At 37.7% G+C, this 19335-nt stretch overlaps 1 long non-coding RNA gene across 1 annotated transcript; it reads left to right on the top strand.

Moving 5' to 3' along the window:
- Window positions 1-3146: 3146 nt before the first annotated feature.
- On the top strand, window positions 3147-17282 carry LOC103151833 (uncharacterized). Its single transcript, XR_477674.2, has 4 exons — window positions 3147-3397; window positions 6530-6673; window positions 14883-14997; window positions 16937-17282. It is a non-coding gene; the product is annotated as an uncharacterized LOC103151833 (long non-coding RNA).
- Window positions 17283-19335: the final 2053 nt, after the last annotated feature.

Genomic DNA, 19335 nt, shown 5'->3' with positions numbered 1-19335 from the left:
TTTTTTTTTGAGAATTTAAAAGATGGAAATTTCCCAGAAGGTATTTAAATACTGTAAAATGAGCATACATTTTTAAAACATACCTCTTATTTAAAAAATATAGGTCAAATATTAGAAAAAATAGTAATATTATTATTGGCATTACAACAAATGTCAAACAATTGGTATTATTAATGACCAGCATTTTGCATGTTTCTACTGATATTTGAAAGATTTATCTTTGGTGATTAGCTCCAACTCTTTGGGATTGGAAGGTCTTATACCATCACCCTAATTTCTAGCTCTCTTGAGAGACTGGATTCAGATTCAAGTCAGGACTCCCAGTCAGATGAAACGTGTTATTAAAATAAGATGAATACAATAAAACAAACTGTTAGAAATATGAATAATTTAAACTGTAGCTGCATGTCGCCTCTCACACGACTGTTGCTATGTTTCCCTCTAAATATAATTCATGGACCAGTTCTGGTTTGAGTGATTGTTTGGTCCAGATTCAATCTGGAGTGTGAACTCTGAAAAACTAATGGAGAAAGTTACTCTGAGCGCTTCACTATCGGAGCAGATTTATTCCTAAAAGATATGGTTATAAAATATATATTTATAGTTTATGCATTTAAAGCATGAACTGATAAATCACCGCTGGCGCTTCTGCGCGTTGCCTCGCGCGCTGTAGCAGCTGGATGTCTAAAGTTTACCTCAGCGCGGATCGCGCGCCTCCTTTCACTTGAACTGGACACAGGCTGACCTGCATGGATATTTACATCAACCCCCAATGAGGAATTATGATCAGTTATGAGAAGTTATTGATTACGGTAAGAGTTTAAACCCACCGCGTTAGCTCTGGTTGCGCAGCTCTACTTGAACCGCAGGAATAACTTGTTGTCGCGCTTTCAGAAGTGCTTTGAGTGAGCGGTGAGAATTTGTGAACAAACCATTATGCGGCGTTTACATCTCAACACGCTGCCCAGCGTTTGGCCCCGTCTTTCTTCCCTGTAAAGTTTATGTATGTGTCCCCGGTTGGCCGGTGCGTTAGTGGTTAACGAACCAGCTCTAATCACTCATCGTGCAGGTTTAACCTGGTGAGGAGCTTCCGCGCTCTCCTCGCAGTCACGCATCACGCTGATTTTATATTATTTTATTATTATTACTAGTATTATTTTTCGGGTTACACTAAGCACCAAACCGTATAAAATGCTTTGTCCACATATAGTCAGACAGAGTTAATGTGCGCGGCCACCGGACATCTGAAAAACTCGTCCAGAAACTCGACCAACCAAAATAGTTTCTGTGTCTCCTTGTTAAAAACTCAACAGACACGAAATGGAAGAGCTACTAAAAAGCCATATTAGCAGCATTGAATTAAATCTCCCGTTTGTTGCGCATCTCTGCGGATTTAACTCATCATGCAGGGCTGGTCCAAGGTTGATGAGGCCTGGAGCAGAATATGACTTATAGGGGCCCCTTTTGTTGCTAAAAACATCAACACCTCTAACAGCTTCTGTGTTAGATTTAGTGAAATCTAGGACAGGGAGAGTAGTTTAATTGACAAACCTAAAAAGCCATAAATTATAATTGCAGTTTACTGATTTGTATTTGTGAACAAATAGAGTTCAAACTCAACGATTAAACTCACAGCGTCAGATTGTTGCTGTGGTAACAAACCAATCTGACTATAAATATTGTTCTTTGAACTTTTACAAAGTAAACTTGCCAGTTCCTTAAAATCTATAAATGTTAAATAATTTAAAATCTTTTAATTTATGTATGCTGAAACCCATCCATCCATTTTCTTTACACCCTTGTCCCTTAGTGGGGTCGGGAGGGTTGCTGGTGCCTATCTCCAGCTATCGTTCCGGGCGAGAGGCGTGGTCACCCTGGACAGTTCGCCAGTCTGTCGCAAGTATGCTGAAACCATTATGTCAAATTTAGCAGCATTGATCATCCCAATAAACAAATGCTACATTTCTATATCTGTGGTCTCTGTTAAAATATTAGCATTTATGGGGCCCTGAAGCCCTGGGGGCCTGATGGAGCTGCTGACTTAATTTGGATTTAACAGAAGTGGAAATAATTGATATTCATTTTAATTGTATTTTTTGATTTGTTGTTTTTAATATTAGTTCTGGGGTTATATAGCAGTTCACTGACAATGTTTTCCCATAGCATATGATTACCCAGTAATATTTTTACTTTTTCTGTCTACTTAATATCTTTTAATACAAAAACATGTTGGACCACCGGGCTTAGCAAGTTTTCTGGGGGAAACCCTGCTAATGATATAAAAATAATGAAATATTCAGCTAGCATGGAGCCGACTTTGTGTTTATCTTCAGATCCATGGCAGATTTAGATCTCCTTCACTGAGTTTGCTCTCTACAATGTTGCTATATATCCAGTGTTAACTACTGATGGAGCAGGACGGTGTGCTAAAATTATTGTGAAACAACATATTTTTAACAACCAGGTTGTTTTAAAATCATTAAGCAGCTGAATGTAAAGCCTCTGAGTAAGGCGGTAAGTGAGAATTCTCCTCAGTGTCGCACTAATTAGTCTGAGGAGCATGAAACATAAAGATTGAGTCTGTTCTAACCGCTCAGGTAGGAACATACGAGCATGAAGCCTCTGTGGCTGCATCACACAACCTTCACACAGATCTATAACCACCACCTTAATTGCTTTGTATGAATACGTTGCTGTGCTGTTCAGGTGCTGATACATTTTGCTCTTCATTGTGCTCACATCAGCTTTTAACGTAAGGCCGGGGTAAGTCTGTGTTTATTCAATGAAAAAAATAAAATAAAATAAAAAATGGCACAGCTAAATTTGCTGATGTTTGAAAAAATAAGCTCTGTAATTAACTTTTCCTCCTCCACATGCTGCTCAGTCTGCTGTGCAGCACACAGCGCTGAGCAGTTTCACCACAGTGCTGATGATGTCTTTATCTGATATTAGATTTATTTTATCTAGAAGATTTAAAGGGATCCTAGATTAGTTTTAGCAATAGAAATTATTTGGGAAATATTTATTTTAGATGTAAAAACAATGCAGTAATAATACTGTAGGTTTTTTAATTCTTATAAATTTTAATAAAATATTGTCACATGAACATTTCTATGTTGTTCAGGCTGCAATGCATTCTGGGTAAATGACATCTAATGGTCCAACCGCCTTACTCTGTTCAGCCAAAACAGTGATGTTATTAAGCCTTTGCAATCTGAACCGGAGTGCAATGAAATTGATCCGAATGTAGAAATAACACAGAGTAACAAAGGTGAGGAGGACCAAACAGACAAAGAGGACAGAGTTGGCTGTAGCAGCTGGTATTTGCTGCTGCTGCCTTCAGCTTCATAAATGAAAGAATGAATGACACTTACCTCTGCTTGGACTGTTTGATCCAGTAAGTACTTATAGCTCTTTGTCCGGTTCGGCAACAGCTGTGGGGGCTCTGAACTTTGTCCTGTGTCCATAGTACTAGTAGCTTAACATTCAGTGTTCTAGCTCCATTAGCAATTCCAGTAGTAATAGCTCCGTTAGCGCTGCTCGTCTTTGATGTTTCTTCCAGCGTCTGTAGCGTTCTGTCCGGTTGGAGCCCATACAGCTGTGCTGTATAGTTTCCAATGTCCTGGTAATACCTGTTTAAGGTCCCACCTTGGTCCGGTCGGATAGGTGGTTTCAGTACTGGACGCAGTCAAGGTCCTGTTAGCATTTCAATGAGCTTCCAGCTCAGTCTGTCTCAGGCAGAACAGCATTTATTCTTAGCTTGTTAAGGTAACAACCACTTGTTAGAGCCTTCCTTAATTTTACTGGTTTAAATGACTTAAAGTCTTCTGGAGAGAAATGTCAGAAATGAAGTAATTGTGAGTTTTCCAGTCTGGAAAACAACTTCCGGAGTGGAAAATTGAAAGCACCCGTCTTGTTTTCGTGTGGAAAATTATCCAGATTCAAATCACTTTTTTTTTTCAATTACAGTCAGCAGTGACACAATGTGGCTTTATCTAAAGTTACATCAGTCAAACGCAATAAGGTTAAAGTTACTCTTCCGGGAAAAGTTAGCCTCCCTGTGTTTACTCTGTAGATTCTAGTACAGAATAAATTGTTATGCATCATGAATCCATCGGGTGATAAAATGCAGACCTCGATGGGTGAAAAATATAACAAAAGATGTACATTTCTGAAGTAATTGTGAGTTTTGGCGCATCACAAACAGCAAGTTTTTTAGTTAATAGGAAACATTACATCATATTTAATCCAACCCTTAAATCACTTTAAAGGTTAAATATTTCCTCTCTGCATGTGCAAGAGTCAAATTTTCTCATATAAAAACAAGACAAATTCTAAAAATGTAATTGAAATTCAGACTGTTGTCAATTAAATGCTGAGTTGTCAACTAAGTTGTTTCTTAAAGTGGGACACGGTAATTGATGTAATGCATCATGTCTCGTCTCAGACTGTATTCTGTGGCTAATTGTGACATAAAGGCTTCAGATGTAAACAGTCTTACTGAGCGTCTGCAGCAGGCAGCGTTATTGGTATGATTTAATTGTGGAGGCTCTGCTTTATCCAGCCTCATTAATTAGCACACATCAAGGTCTCATGATGCAAACTGCTGAGGGGCGGATCTGGATGCAGCAGACACCGGAGGAAATGATGCTTCCAAAGCACAATAATCAGACCAATCAAGAGCCGCAATGAAGTCAGGGGGGGAAATTCTGTTATGATCTTTTCCTTACTGCTTTATTAACTAGCAGGCATGTCATTTCTGTGACTTACTATACAATAAGCAGCTCAGTTGATGTTTTACCTCATTTATCTGAAAGATTTTAACTGCAGTCTGACTTCTCATTGAATCAATCTGGTAAGCTCTGGCAAAGTTATCAACATGACTTTCACACTTGATGTCGGTAACAGCTGAGGTGATGCTCAACAAATAGCTCAAAAATTAAGAGATGCAATAAAGGCAAAACAACATAAAAAGCCAAAAGAGTCAATATAAATATCAGTGTTTAGAGTCCAGTCCTGGATTATTTCAGAACGAATTATCTGCAGATGTTTATTTCCCAAGCAGATTAGTCACACTTATTAGATGGCTTATAAAATGTTTCTCATTACTGGTTTCACACAAGAAGTTCCTCATGATGGGAAAACAAGCAAACAAGCTTATTATGATGTGTGTTGAGCAAAACGTTAGCTGAACCTGAGAATTTTAATAACATAAAGAACATGCATGCAGAAATACATGACTCCTGGTCAGAACCAACCAATCAGAGCCGAGAGGAAGATCTTAGTGGAGTCAAATCAAGTCAGTGTACGTCAAACCCAAACCGAAAACAACCTGTCAGAGCCAGGGGGAGGAGCTTAGTGCTGTCAGTCAATCTCATGTACTTGCTGCTCAATGTGTTAATGGCAGAGAAACAACTTACCGTTAGAGGAAAACCGTCTGCTGTCATCGGTGGCCATGCTAACTAGCAATAGCATTTAGAACAGGCTCTGATATCAGGAAGTAACTGCAGCATAGCAGAAAACAATGGGGGGAGCGGAAGGGAGGAATGAGCAGTGCCACCTCGAGGTTGCTTGACAGCGCTAAGACCCGCCTCCGGGCTCTGACTAGTTGTTTCTAGGTAGCAGTGGGAAAAGTCAGAGGAGCTGGGTTTTATTCACAGATTATCTGACTCATAGCGTACTGTCACAACGTAGTGACAGTTTTAACAAATATGTTAAAAATATAATTTTTTTAAATAAAAGATCTCATACTGTAGCTTTTAGTCTTTAGCTCTCTAAGTCTTTGAGATTGGAAGACCTCCAGGCCATCACCCTAATCTTTACCTCCACAGATTCTGTGTCTGATTTGAGTTGCCACTCTGGCAGAACCATTCAGCAACAATGGATCTGTTTTGTTCTGTAAGATTCCACTTTGTATTGGTCCACTTAATGTAGGTCTATGTATCAGTATGCAGTCATGTCCATTAGAACATAAGAAAAGCCTGATTATCATCATCCACAGCAACAACCCTGGAGCTGCTCCTCAAAGTGGATGTGACAGATCATGAATCAGAAAGTCAAACTGTGTGTTCCCATCTGGAACTGCAAATTCTTCATTAGCGCTTTTAAATGCAGTCATTAAGACAGCCATATCTATGCAGGCACGTGCAGAGGAAGGCTGGCTCAAGAACATCAGAGGGCAGAGGCTCACACACACATGCACACCCAGAAACTCATTAATGCTAAATTATACTCGGCACATTCTGCCGTAATAGAACAAGATGGAGAAGTAAGTTCTTCCTCTCTGGCCACTGAATGATGAATGACAGAGGAATCTGAACAGAGTAGAATGATAAATGAGTCACAGAGCAGGTGAGGTAATGTTACAGAATATAAAGCATGTAAAGCAAACTGTCCAACATTAAGAATCAACTTTTAGCCATTAGAACTTTTTGATCCAGCCATTGAAACTGTGAAATAGTGTTGGCTTAATTAGGACGAAAATAGATGGAATTTTTATTGTGATGTTTTCTCATGATTTCCTTCACAGCCTCTAAACCAGAAACGAGATCAATGTGAATGTAAACCAGCTGGCCTTGCTACCAAAGCTCCTGTTCTCTTTACTTCACCACCCTCTGCTTCCAGTGTGTGGGGCTCCTTCCTCTGTACAGTCCTGTGGGTGGAACAATCCCCGGTAAATGAACACTTTTCCTCTCTTTCACTGATTGTTTGTTACAAATGTGCACAAATCTGTCTATATTCTCCTAACTTAAAAAAAAAATAAATATATATATATATATATATCTTTCACTGATTGTTTGTTACAAATGTGCACAAATCTGTCTATATTCTCCTAACTTAAAAAAAAAATAAATATATATATATATATATATATATATATATATATATATATATATATATATATATATATATTTATATATATATATATATATATGAATGTTGATATATATATGAATGCTGAATGTTGAGTGTTTCCAAAAATTAAAATCACAGGTGAATAAGTTTGTTCACATGATAAGTCATAAAAATTCATGGCAGCAACTGATGTAAGCAGTTACGTTAATTATATTAATAATTCAGCCATGGTGTTAATGCTCATTATCCATCAGCCAATCAGAGGAGACATCGGCATCTAATTCAGGCATTGAAGCGTCAAGTCCCTCGTTGTGCACCACCTCCAGTGACCCAAAGTAAACTTAGAGATTGTTCTAAGGTCCATAAAATAACATTTACAAATGTTTTTTGAGACTGCAACTGTTTTAAGACATCAGAACTTCAACTAACCTGAATTTATAAGGATAAGGAAGGCAGCAAGAGAGTTAAGATGTTAACTTTTAACACATTTTCAGGAGTACATCAATTTAACACAGAACCCTGAAGTATCCGTTTTGTGGCAGAAATGTTCCATGTTACAAACAGAGTTGTTGCAGGTTGACCCTATAGGCAGTCTGTGTTTGAAAGGTGAATGTGTTCACAAAGTTAAATGTTTCTTTTATTTTTTTGCAAAATAACTGGTTGCCCTTTGCTGACATGAAAAACTGAAGGTGGCAGAAATCTAGTGTCAGAAATGCAATGTTTTATATATATATATATATATATATAACATTTTTCAGAGAACATCTAAGGATTGTGTGCTAAAGTTAAGGTCATAACTTTGCACTACTGGGTTCTACCTGGGGCTGATGAAATCATCTGCAAATAGAATCTTTTAAGTTTATAACAAATGCTATTCAAGAATCCATGACTTCTGTTTGTGTATGATGACAGCACCTTCATATATTTTAGCCCATCTGTTGCTACAACCCTGCAGCCCTCAAACCTGATTAAGCTGAGCAACTGCTCACTGTAGCCGTAGAAACATATCAGTTACATAAAATGAACAGTTGCTAAAATAAAAATTATAGTTTCTAAACCATCTCTAATAGCAGTAGTGGGACTTTATGTGACTGTGAGAAAACAATCAAATTCCTCATTAAAGCTACCTGAACAAACGGCTCCATCATCCAGCCACATTTCAGCAAAGACAGAAAAATCACGTTTGTTCTCCATGATTTCTGTGAGAAAAAGGATGTGAAATTTCAAATCCTAATGAAACCTCAAAGGATTTCATTAGAATTTGATGTTTGTGATTGTGAAGTGGAAGTCACACAACAAATGGGTTTTAAAATGTCTAATAAAAATGTAAAAATGTCCTGATTTCCCTTAAATACACTCCAACCATGTATCTTCATCTGTGTGTAATTTAATCTGTTTGTGTTTCTGTTTTGATCATTTCTTTATTATTTGTTTACTTTCTAAGGTCTTGCCATGTTCAGCTCATTAGTGTTATTTTTAAGAGTGAGTTCACATTTTGCACCTTTTTGTACTTCCATACAAGTTTTTACTGCTTCTAAAACCAACCTAGGTGTTTTGAAAAAGAACAGAGAGCTGTCTTTGGGTAATAACAATGTGTTTGAGTGTCTAGAAAATGAATAGTCTCAAAAATCTCCCGATTACTAAGTCACAACTGACAGGCAGTACCCCGTTACCTAGCAACCTAAGCTGAGCTCCTGTATGTTTGGTCAGCTGGTTTTACTGAAGTATGTGCTAGACAGTGGTGGCTGGAAAATACAAATGTCTTGTTGCGGACTTACTATCATAGTCTAAGAGTTATTTTGTGCAAAAAATGTAATCATGTTTTGCATAGACCATAGACCCGATCCCAACTTGTTCAAGTAAGCATAATAAGTCACCTTTAAGCACTTGTCTTATCTCTTCAGTAATTTGTATTTTGTCTCCCAGTGTATTCTTGTGTTCTGTTTCTTGCATTTTTTCTAGAAATACTTCTGTGCTCCAGAAATATCCTTTCCACAAACCTTTTCCACTCCATCACTGTTTGGAGACCCGTATGTTAGCTTTATTTGCAGAAAAAAGGAAGCCAGTATCCAGTGTGAACCTTTAATCATGTTGCTATGTGAGTGCTAGATGTGGGATGCGGTATTCAATGGTTTTGTGTTTGCTTTGAGAAGTGGAGCAGCAGGGACGAGCCCACTTCCACAGCTGACTCAAAGTTCCGCTGTGGGCTGAGACGCTGGGCTGGTCCGGTCTGAAGCCGCTGCCAGCTGATTAATGCAACGCTTTCTTCTCCAATCCCCTTGGCCCACTTTCATTATTTAGTCCTGCTCTGTTACTCAGACGCAGTCGTTTTTTCTCTCTGTGCCACATTACTTTTTAGAACGAAATTAAAAAGTTGACATTTTTAAAATCTTTTTTCTTTACAAAGTTTGACCTTACAAAGGTCAAAGTTTGTCAGATTTGAGACAGATGTTTTTAGAGGTTTCAACGCTTTCATGTGTTTCTTCTAAACAACATTTTAATCAATACTGTTTTTATTGGATCTGCTGCTGGTTTCAGAAATTGTACCACACTAGCCAAGTTCAATTAAAATTAATGAAGTTTATTTATGTAGCACCAATTAACAGAAATAATCATCTCAAGGTACTTGAGAAAAAAATGGTCAAAAAATAATTTTAATTTAAGTTGATATTCTATTTTGCCCAAAGTATTGGATCACTCTTTTGAATCACTGAATGTGGGTGAAGTCACTTAGAAACTACAGGTGTTTAAATTCCAGCACGGCAGTATGCCGACTGCATGATACACACCTTTGTGAAAGTGTCACATTTGTTTCTGCATAACCAGCAGATTCAAGCGTCCACTTCAGTCTCCTCCTGAAGAAACAAAAGACGAGTTACACAAATACCCTGGATGTACTTGAAAAAGAAGTGATTGTTTGTGAAGAGATGGATACCAGTTCATCACAGAGATGATGAACTGGTATCATCAGTCATCACAGAGATGACGTAAAGGAATGGAAACGTCCTTTATGTTTCCATTCAAACGTAAAGAACGTTTGAATGGAAATCAAAAGCATAAGTTTTACAAAACATTTCTTGTCCAGTTTACCTTGGTTGGCGTTTCAGAGAAGCTTATTTCAAAATACTGATATTCCAGGAATATCATGCAGTGAAACACTATCACAAAACATTCCTGAGCTAAAACTTAAATAACACGTTTTTAGCATTTTTCTAAAAATAAAATGTTAAAGTGGGGTGATTTTGTGGTGCAGGGTTCAGGGGTGGAATCACCAAGACAAAAAATTAGTTTGGGTCCCCCTGCGCAACTGCTATTACAATTATTTGAGTCTATTTGACCCATAAAAAGCGTCACAATTTTAAAGGCTTGCAACTTGCTTTCTTTGGTTCAATACTGATAATTAGCATAATATTTACTGCTCATTAATTTAACCTCCAACAGTCCACATCCAGTATGCAAGTTGGTTGCTTAAATGTTTTCTATTAGTTTTAGATACTGAAATGTCTCTCCATGAGCAACAGTCAAAAGCAACGTCCTTCACAGAAATGGAGGACAGTGGCTTCACTTGGCATCCACATAATGTAGTTTTTAAATCGTGATGAAAGTGTTTTATTCTATATTTACCTCAAACTGTTGGTTAAATCTACCTGCAGTTGTAACAGGATTATCCTGAAGGGCAACACGCCACAGATAATCCTGAGAAGTCACCCAGCACCCTTTTGTTCCCACTTCTCCTGAACACCTCTTTCTGCTCGATGCTTTATTTTTATCCCGTCCAATGGAAGGGAGAGCATATATCTGTACGTAATACTGTTGATTTATTTTTTCTGAGAACACCAAGGCTCTCTGTGAGATGTGCTTTGTGTTTGCTCCTCTTATCTAGCTTTTGTAATTTGGTGGCAAGTCAAGGAAGCAATATGTTTAAACTGCATCAAAGCGGAGTAAAGCAATGAGCTGTCTGCTATAAATCTTTCTGCCAAGTGACTGCTCTTTATCATTTTCTACAGCATAATATCTCTATTGTTCTATAATTGAAGAAATAGTGTCTGTTTTAAAGCTGTTTCAGCATTTTTTTATTTTTTTTTGCACAATAGCATGATTAAGATTCTTTCATGTAATTGAAACATGAGCAACAAAGAGTTACTCATGTTTCAATTAAGGAGCATCCATCAATTTAATTGTTTCTTATTGCAGAGTCTTTTTTTTTGGTTCGTTTGTTTGAGCCTCTCTTCACATGCTTCTTCCACGCCATTGTAATTTTTTTTTTTTTGTCTAAGCGCATGCAGGAAGAGCTGAAAGTCTGCACAGCCACAGGAAAAACGTTCAGCACCTTATCAAACATATTACAACAGATACATCTATATCAATTTTAACACTCATTTAAATTTTTAAATATGGAAATCAACAATAAAAGTGGAAAAAGTTGTAATTTAAATATTTTGGTGCAACATTTCTGTAACAAAATATATAAGAAAATGTTTGCATGGAAGGCTTTGAGGCCCCCACACATTAATTTACGTTTAAAATGGTTAATGTACACAGGTGAATTAGATAGATGAACACCGTTAAACTGTACACTCTAAGTTTAACTATGTTAAATTTAAAGTTTAACATCTTTAAGTACGAATGACCATGGTGAGATCACAAGACATTTTGCAGCAGTTTTTCAATCTGCTGTTTTAAATGCAGTCTATTACCACACTCATCAACACCATATTTTAGCATGGCAACCTGGGGCCCCTGTCCTGGGACATGGACCTCATCAGTTCTGGTTGGCCTTTGTTGTTTGTCTGATTTCCACCATGCTTCAGTTCCTGGGTGGCGTCCGAATGCCCCCTACTGAACATTCTTATGTAGAAACCTTACATATATAAGCATGCGCTCACCAACACACATACATTGTGTGTCTTTCTAGCATTATAAGGTCTCTGCATTGATGTTCATTCATTTTCAGTTCATTTCTATAGCCAAACACTCACCCTTACCCTACACTTAACCACTACCAGTACATACCTAACCCTAACCTAATTCACATCTTCATCCTAAAAGGAACCCTTAACCCATAAACAGCACTTTTTATGGGGTCCAGACTTTGGGTGCTATAAACAGCTGTTGGTCCCCACAACATGGTGTGTGTTTGGAAAACTGTCCTTGTAATGTAGCAAATACAGGAACACATCCCCACACACGCACACACATAAACATTTTAATTCAAGTCTTTACAGATACACTCTATCATGGGCTGTGGTTGTTTTTTGCCCCACCTCTCCTCATTTCTTCTTTCTTCTTGTTTTCCATCTTGGTGTACGTTGCATTGGGAATACACCCAAAGGAGTTTCCAAAAAGCTGTTTGTCATATGTCTGACATCTTAAAGACTTGAATATTTATGTTTATGACATTACATTGTGCAGAAAAGTTCACGGGGCAAGAATATTTTTGCAAGGCACTGTACATAAACAGAAAAAGTCTATGAAGAAGCAAAAAAAGGAGCACATTTCATTTTCCAGTTTTCAACTTGTCACCATCTACTTGGAGCAACATGTAACATCTTTTTTTTTTTCCTTGATGGCACTTAAGAAAATATTTAGACTTTGTGGAGAGAACAACACACACAGAAGAACCTCTCAGCTTCCATTGTTTGAACATGAAAGAAACCTGCATAACTCGAGGTCACATTCAGTCCAAAGACACCCAAACACACAGACAGGCCTGGGCTGCCGAAAGCTACAGTGAAGTTAAGAACGACACACTGCTGGCATATAGAGTGTAGCTCTGAATTTAGAACAATCTGCTGAATGTCTCTTGAATATCGGCCCTTAATCCTGATTAATCTGTGGCTCCAGTTTCCTTTTCCGTCCACACACAGCCCAGCACATTTCATTCATTCCTCACTCGCCCCGTCAGGCTCTCAAAGGTAGAGAAAAAAAAAAAAAAAGAAATCACCCTCCTCTTTTTCCCCTCAAACAGCCACACAGCGTTGTGCACACTCCCTTCCCGACACACTCACAGTTTGATGTTTTCTCCTAAGCGGCTTGTAGAAAAGACAGTTCTGCCTGTCTTTCCTCTGTGACTCACAGTTTCTGGGGGCAACAACCAGGCAATTCCAGAGTTGAGTGTGTCGCAAACGTGCATATGCAACCGCTTGTGTGTGCGCGGGTGTGTGTGTGTGTGTGTGTGGCCACTTTGAAACAAACTTTCTTGCCCTTGCTCATGCCAGAGCTTGTCCCCAATGCTGTCATACAGTGACTGCAAGGAAATATCAGCTTCTGTTCAACTCTGACACTAACCAAGATAAATGTCACACAATCACATGCTCTCACATGCGCTCGTGTGGCTCAGTGTTCATTGTTGCCTCTCAGTAGTCATGCCCAGGGGTTCAGATGCACATAAATAACTTATGTCATTCTAAAATATGAAATAAAGACAGCACATGCATGCTTATACTATGTTGTTTGCACCCAATTGCCCAGAAGCTCTAAATGTCATTCCAGTACTCCAGACTTGCTATGGAAGCAACTTGCATCTATTTACAGATAATTTATGCGACATTATGTGGGTGAACACCCAGAACTGTCTGGTTGCAAAGCAACAGTGAAAAAACTGCAACACAATGCAGGACCCTATTGATCATGTGCCAAAAAATGTTTGTGAAAACAATTAAACTAATCAGCAAATCTTTCATGTCTCAATCAATGGGCTATACCATGAGTACAGTTAACCCATTGGACAGAGGTATTCAATTCCAGGTTTGAAAGCCCAATGTCCTGCAATGTTTAGTTGTCTCTACATCAATAATGTGGTCACTAGTCAGACATGACTGAATACTGGAGTTGATTGAACCGTTTGATTCAGTTGTGCTGAAATAGTGTCACATCTAAAAGTTGCAATACCCCAACTCTCAAGGTCTGGATTTGGAGACTTATGGCATTGGACATAAAATGTTTACCTACAGAGGCTGGTGTAAAAGTTGCTATCTTCTACCTCCTACACCAAGGTCACTCACATCTAGTCAAAGGAAGATCCACTGTTAGGATTCTGTTCCTAGACCTTTGAAATACATATCAGTGCTAACATGACCCCTCAAGCTAGTGCAAAATAATAAAAAAAATATAATAAAAGATTTTAGCTAAAATAACATCAGGTTCCCATGTTTCCCATCCAACGCATGAAGCTGTTGCTGAGCTGCAGATCTTCTTCAGTAGCTGTATTTTCATAATTGTGCACTTTGACATTTCAAAAATAAATTTGTTTAATGGAAACAATAATTTTGAAAGGACTCATTTTTCAATAAAAAGTTTTGACTTTAGGATGAGGTGGATTTTTGGCCTTATCAAAATTGATTTATTTCGCAAAACTGTGATGGAAAGACTTTTTTCGTATCACATGATGAGCAACCACAAACAAGAAAACAACAGGAAGTAGTTGGAGGATCATGGCACAGCGTGTTTTTTGATGACTTACCACTTGAACAAACTTACTACAGTGTGATTCTAATTGCTTTTTTATTTAATGGAAACAAAACAATTCCAAAATTGTTGTTTATTTTTACATTAGCAGAATTTTGTCATCAGCTAGTGACAGCAGTCTGTCACTAGCTGATGACAAAGGTGTGTTATCACAATTCTTTCCTCCCTTTGACTTTATAATTATCACTGCTCCCCAATAACTCAATGTTCAGACAACAGAAGTGTTTGCACCGTTTTTATTGCAAATAAAGTCTGTTGTTTTTTTAATGCAGAAACATCCACACATATTTTGTACATTTTCTAAATGATCCCACTCAGTTGCACATTTCTTTGGATAAAAATTGTACAATATTTTTTATAGCTGCATAGTATTTTAGGTTGTAATTTTTCCCTAAGCTATGCTTAATTCTGTTTTGATCTTTTATATTTTTATCTGTCTGTGAATCTATGTGCTTTCATTGCCTATTGTGTCCATCTATAAAGAACTGGATCATTTTTCAGCACTAACACAGCTGTGAGTAGATTTTTAAAGCTCTGCGTTGTTGTTGTGATCCGCTCAGTGAAGCCTGTGAAGGGAAACAATGCGGCCTACTTATGCAGCTCTGCTTCTGTAGATCTATAGCTATTGAGTGCTCAGCAGAGGATATTCATCTCTCCGTGATTTCAAACAAAGAGGTGAGTTCCAGTTTCCTGACCTCTGACTCCTTAACTCAGACCTTCTGGCCAGTTGATTAATGACTTCCTGCTCCAGTGTTTTTGATGTGCTGTATTAGCAGAACTGCACTTTGCTGATGTGTGTGTCATGAACAACAATGTTTTCCATTGTGAGCAGAGCAGCACATTTTAGCCCTCTCTTAAAACTCTAATAGAGAATTGAAAATCAATGATTTTTTTTTAAGTGACTATTTCTAAATAAAGGACTGTCTGTGTCACCCTGCCTTTTGGTAAATTGTGATGTTTTGCCTTTCTTTGCTTGTTAGACTGAAGTCCTTTACAAAATATGCATAACACTTGTACTTTGTCACATGTTCACACATTACTACCGGAAAACATTTACAGACAATTTGGATGGAGATAATCTTGCTACAGGTTCTTAAACAAATCAAGGTCATCTTGACTGAGCCTTTCTAACACATTAATATGTTTTGATGGACAATCTGTTGGCTTAAAGGGGCAATGTTATGTATTGTACAGACACAGTATGTGAATGAGTTTCTCCTTTAAAACCTCCTGCTCTTTCTGAAACTCCGTCTTCAGGAAGTCATCACTTCATGGCTCCTCTAGTAACCATTTAACGACATTTTTACCAGCATTTCACAAAGAAGTAGCTCCTATAGCTCAGCAGATGTGCAGTTCCACCAGGTGTTTGCTAATTGCTGCTAGCTTGTCTGTAGGAGCTAAGCAGGGGAGTGACAGGGGAGGGCTGCTCTGCCAGGCTTATGCTTGAAAACTGTAGCTCAGAGGAGGAGCTGTCTCTTGAAGGCGGGGCTAAGTCCACCGAGATATTTTACACATATGAATGGTTGCTATGGATAGGATTACTCAAACATGAATGAAAGAGTCAAAGAAAGACTACAGGTATGCTTTTGATGAGGGAATAATATTAAAACTTGTTGTAAAGCTCAAAAGTCAAATGTACATGTTACTGTTCTTTTAAGGTCATCTTGCTCAAAGCTGAACCTCCACTTCAGTCTTAAGTCTTTTAAAGCCTCCAGCCGTTTCTTTTTTTAAGGATTGCCATAGTATTGAGTTTCTTAAAAGTAGATAATCAGCTTTAGTATTTTCTTGGATGGATACTTTTTACTTTTACTTGCGTAACAGTGTGTTGAAATGGGAATGAATAGCATGGGCATTTGGCACCATCCAGATGACTTTGTAGGACATTTAATAGAGGATGATGTTCTCTGAGTTCTGTCTTCTACTTTTCTTGGACTTTTTATGGTTTCTTGTCAACAATATTTTTTTTTCTTTTCCTGTCTGTCATAAACAGATTTGTGGAATGCACCATTAAATATTCCCTAAGCTGAGCCATGGATCTCTGCCTCTTCAGTTCATCTCTGCTAGATCTGCTTGTCAGTGTACATGGACAGTGCCCAATTGTTAGATAATATAACTATAGAACCCTCTATTATTTTCTTCTAGTTCACATCTCTTTCATATTTTGTTTTGTTGTGTACATTAATGTTCATGGTCGTAAAGAACAGAGACTTAAATCTTTTTGGATGTGATGCTGTGCACTGTGAGAGGCCTGGTTCTGATTTAAAGGCCCAGAACATTCCTCTGCTGTGTGCTGCTCCAGCCTGTACTCTATGTTTAATGACCCTTAATCAGAAATATAGATCTGAAGCTGAATAGAAAAGCTACTATATAGAGCTTTGTTGTGATTTTCAAGGGCTTATTGATTCGAAAATGTTGATTTTCACCATGGAAATTTTTTCTGTCTCCACTATCGAATTAGTTTAGAGGACAAAACAGGAAGTTAGACAATTCCACAATGTCTTACAGCCATATTAATGCATCACGTTACTCTTTGTGGTCACATCACCAGATTCTTTCACAGTCTTATTAACTCTGCGTCTTAAATGACCCTAATCCAGACATCTCTTTCTTCCAGACCCTTTTCCTCTGTGACAGCTGCAGTGTTGTGGCCAATAGGAGGTTCAGTCAGCCCTCCAGCTCAAGGACATTTTGGCATGTTGAGAGGCCGAGATCGAACAACCATCCAGTTGGTAAACAACAGATCTATCATCTGTGCAGGTGCAGCAGCCCTCTAACAGCCAACATGACCTCTGGGTTAGCACAATCCAGTGGTTCTGCTGTTTGTTTTCATATCTCTGGGTTGAAATAATTAGTTGGAAATATGATTGATTTGATTGTTCAAAGGGCTGTTGAAAACAAACAGTTTTTGTTGGGGGGTTTTTCCCATTAGGGGAGCCATATGATATTATAAACATTTTACAATAAAAAAAAACTTTTTACAATAAAAGAACACCCGAATAACATACGCACAAGCTGACAATCTTTGGTTTTCAAGTTCAGCTTCAGAAATTGGAATATTGTGCTTTTTTTCATATCAGAAAAAAGTTGGGTTCAAAACGGGCTGAACAATAAAAACGGACGAAACATGTAATGGATGAAATGCTCAGTGCTATCACACAATAGCTAATTCAAGCATTATAAAAGGGCTTTCAGAAAACGTATGAGAAGTTAAAAGTTCTCTTTATACCTGAGAAATGAAGACTGATGATCCATTGTGGTAGATAATCACATTAAAAGCTCATTTTTGACACTTTGCACCCAAGTCAGGTAGCCACAGAAATCTGGTTCTTATCAAAGTCACTACAGTCTGCACCCTACAGTTACTGAAGCATTCTGCATACGAAATAAGAGAGCCAACGTCATCTTAAACCTAACATACACAGATCGCAGTAGCATTGAGATGTTGGTAGCTTAACTGTTTGAAATGGAAATGGTTTTGATTGAAGACATTCAGTGCACTTAAATCCTCACATTTACCTGAAACAAACACAAACAACACAACACTGACTTATCTGCCCATTATAAGGAACAAACCCAACAAAACACAGAGTACCAGCCTTGGTTCGACCAGAACAACTATTTTCCTCTATTATAGATTTTCTCTACTTTTGCTTTTTTCAGTTGCACATGAAATTTTAATTTTAGTGCAGAATCTGGGATCATTATCTTTGCAGTGGTACCAACATTATGAGAAATGTGAAGGGGAAAAAAGATCATATTTTTAAATTTCACCTGCAGTGATGTCAGAAAATGATCCGACTCTTTATATTTTTATTCAGCTTTTGCTTTTTCTTACTCTTCAGGCCTGTGTGTGCTTCCTTATGAATATATGAATTTGACTGAACTGAATTGGGTCAAATGATTTATTCCTAAAATAATGACTTATCACTTTTGTGGAAAGAAAATGACCTGGGTCATTATTTTAAAAATATGATGACATATTTCATAGAATTGTTTGTATGACTGCACATATCTAAATAATGCAACTTTTAATGCAGATGTGCATTCAAAGTTGAATTAAAAGGATCAACTTAACATTATTTAGTAAATATTGACATTTTTATGCAAAGTTGCATTAAAACTTACAGTAAGAGTCAATTAAAAGATTTAACTTTGCATTAAAAGTGACATTATTTACAGAATGACATTTCATGATAACAGTGATGAAGACTCCTTCACGTTCATAACAGATGTTATGTCATATGACACTGTCTTGTCAGTCTTATGCACATCCCTTCAGATAAAGTGTTACTGAAGTTTTTTGGTCACCGTTGGTGAAATTTCAAAGTCAAACTTGATTGAAATGAATCTTTCTTTCCCCCTCATATTCATTCTGATGTTGGCACTAGAACTACATGATTTCACTTGGAATAGAACCTGTTCACCAGGTTGCTCTCACCTACCTCCAGTGAATCAATGCATTCGTGTGAAGTCAACAACAATGAACACTAACTCCGTAACGAGCCAGAAGCAGCAGGAGAAGGTAATATCCTGGTCCGTGATTCAGAGCGAGACGCAGGAGGGGCCCACCGAGGGGGGTCCCGACTTTGCAGGTGTGGAACAATATGAGTGGAAGGCAAGGACAGATGGGGCCTTTCATTTCCTGCAGCTCCTGTAAACTGAAGCCATTTAGCGAACACAGTCTGTCCCAAAGCCACATTAATTTTCATGTTTTATTTTTTTGGAGGATATTACCTGGAGGTAATGTGGTGACTGAACGCATGATGTTAGCTTTTCTAGCTTTTCATAGGTTTAAATGTTTCCAATTTAAGATAAATAAAAATAATTTAATGATAAAATAAGGCATGGTGCATCACATATAGAACACAGAGTATTATATATGTGATATACATCAAACATGCTTTTTTCTTGAGTTATCCTGAATTTATTTACTTATTTATAAACAACAAAGTGTATTATATATTTGACAAAAAAAAAGAAAAAAAAATAAATAAATAAATATATATATATATA

The sequence above is a fragment of the Poecilia formosa genome, unplaced genomic scaffold (assembly GCF_000485575.1).
Source record: "Poecilia formosa unplaced genomic scaffold, Poecilia_formosa-5.1.2 Scaffold294, whole genome shotgun sequence".
NCBI classification, from domain to species: Eukaryota; Metazoa; Chordata; class Actinopteri; order Cyprinodontiformes; family Poeciliidae; genus Poecilia; species Poecilia formosa.
Note: the sequence above shows the minus strand (reverse complement) of the source record. Positions and strands in the feature narration are given on the sequence as shown.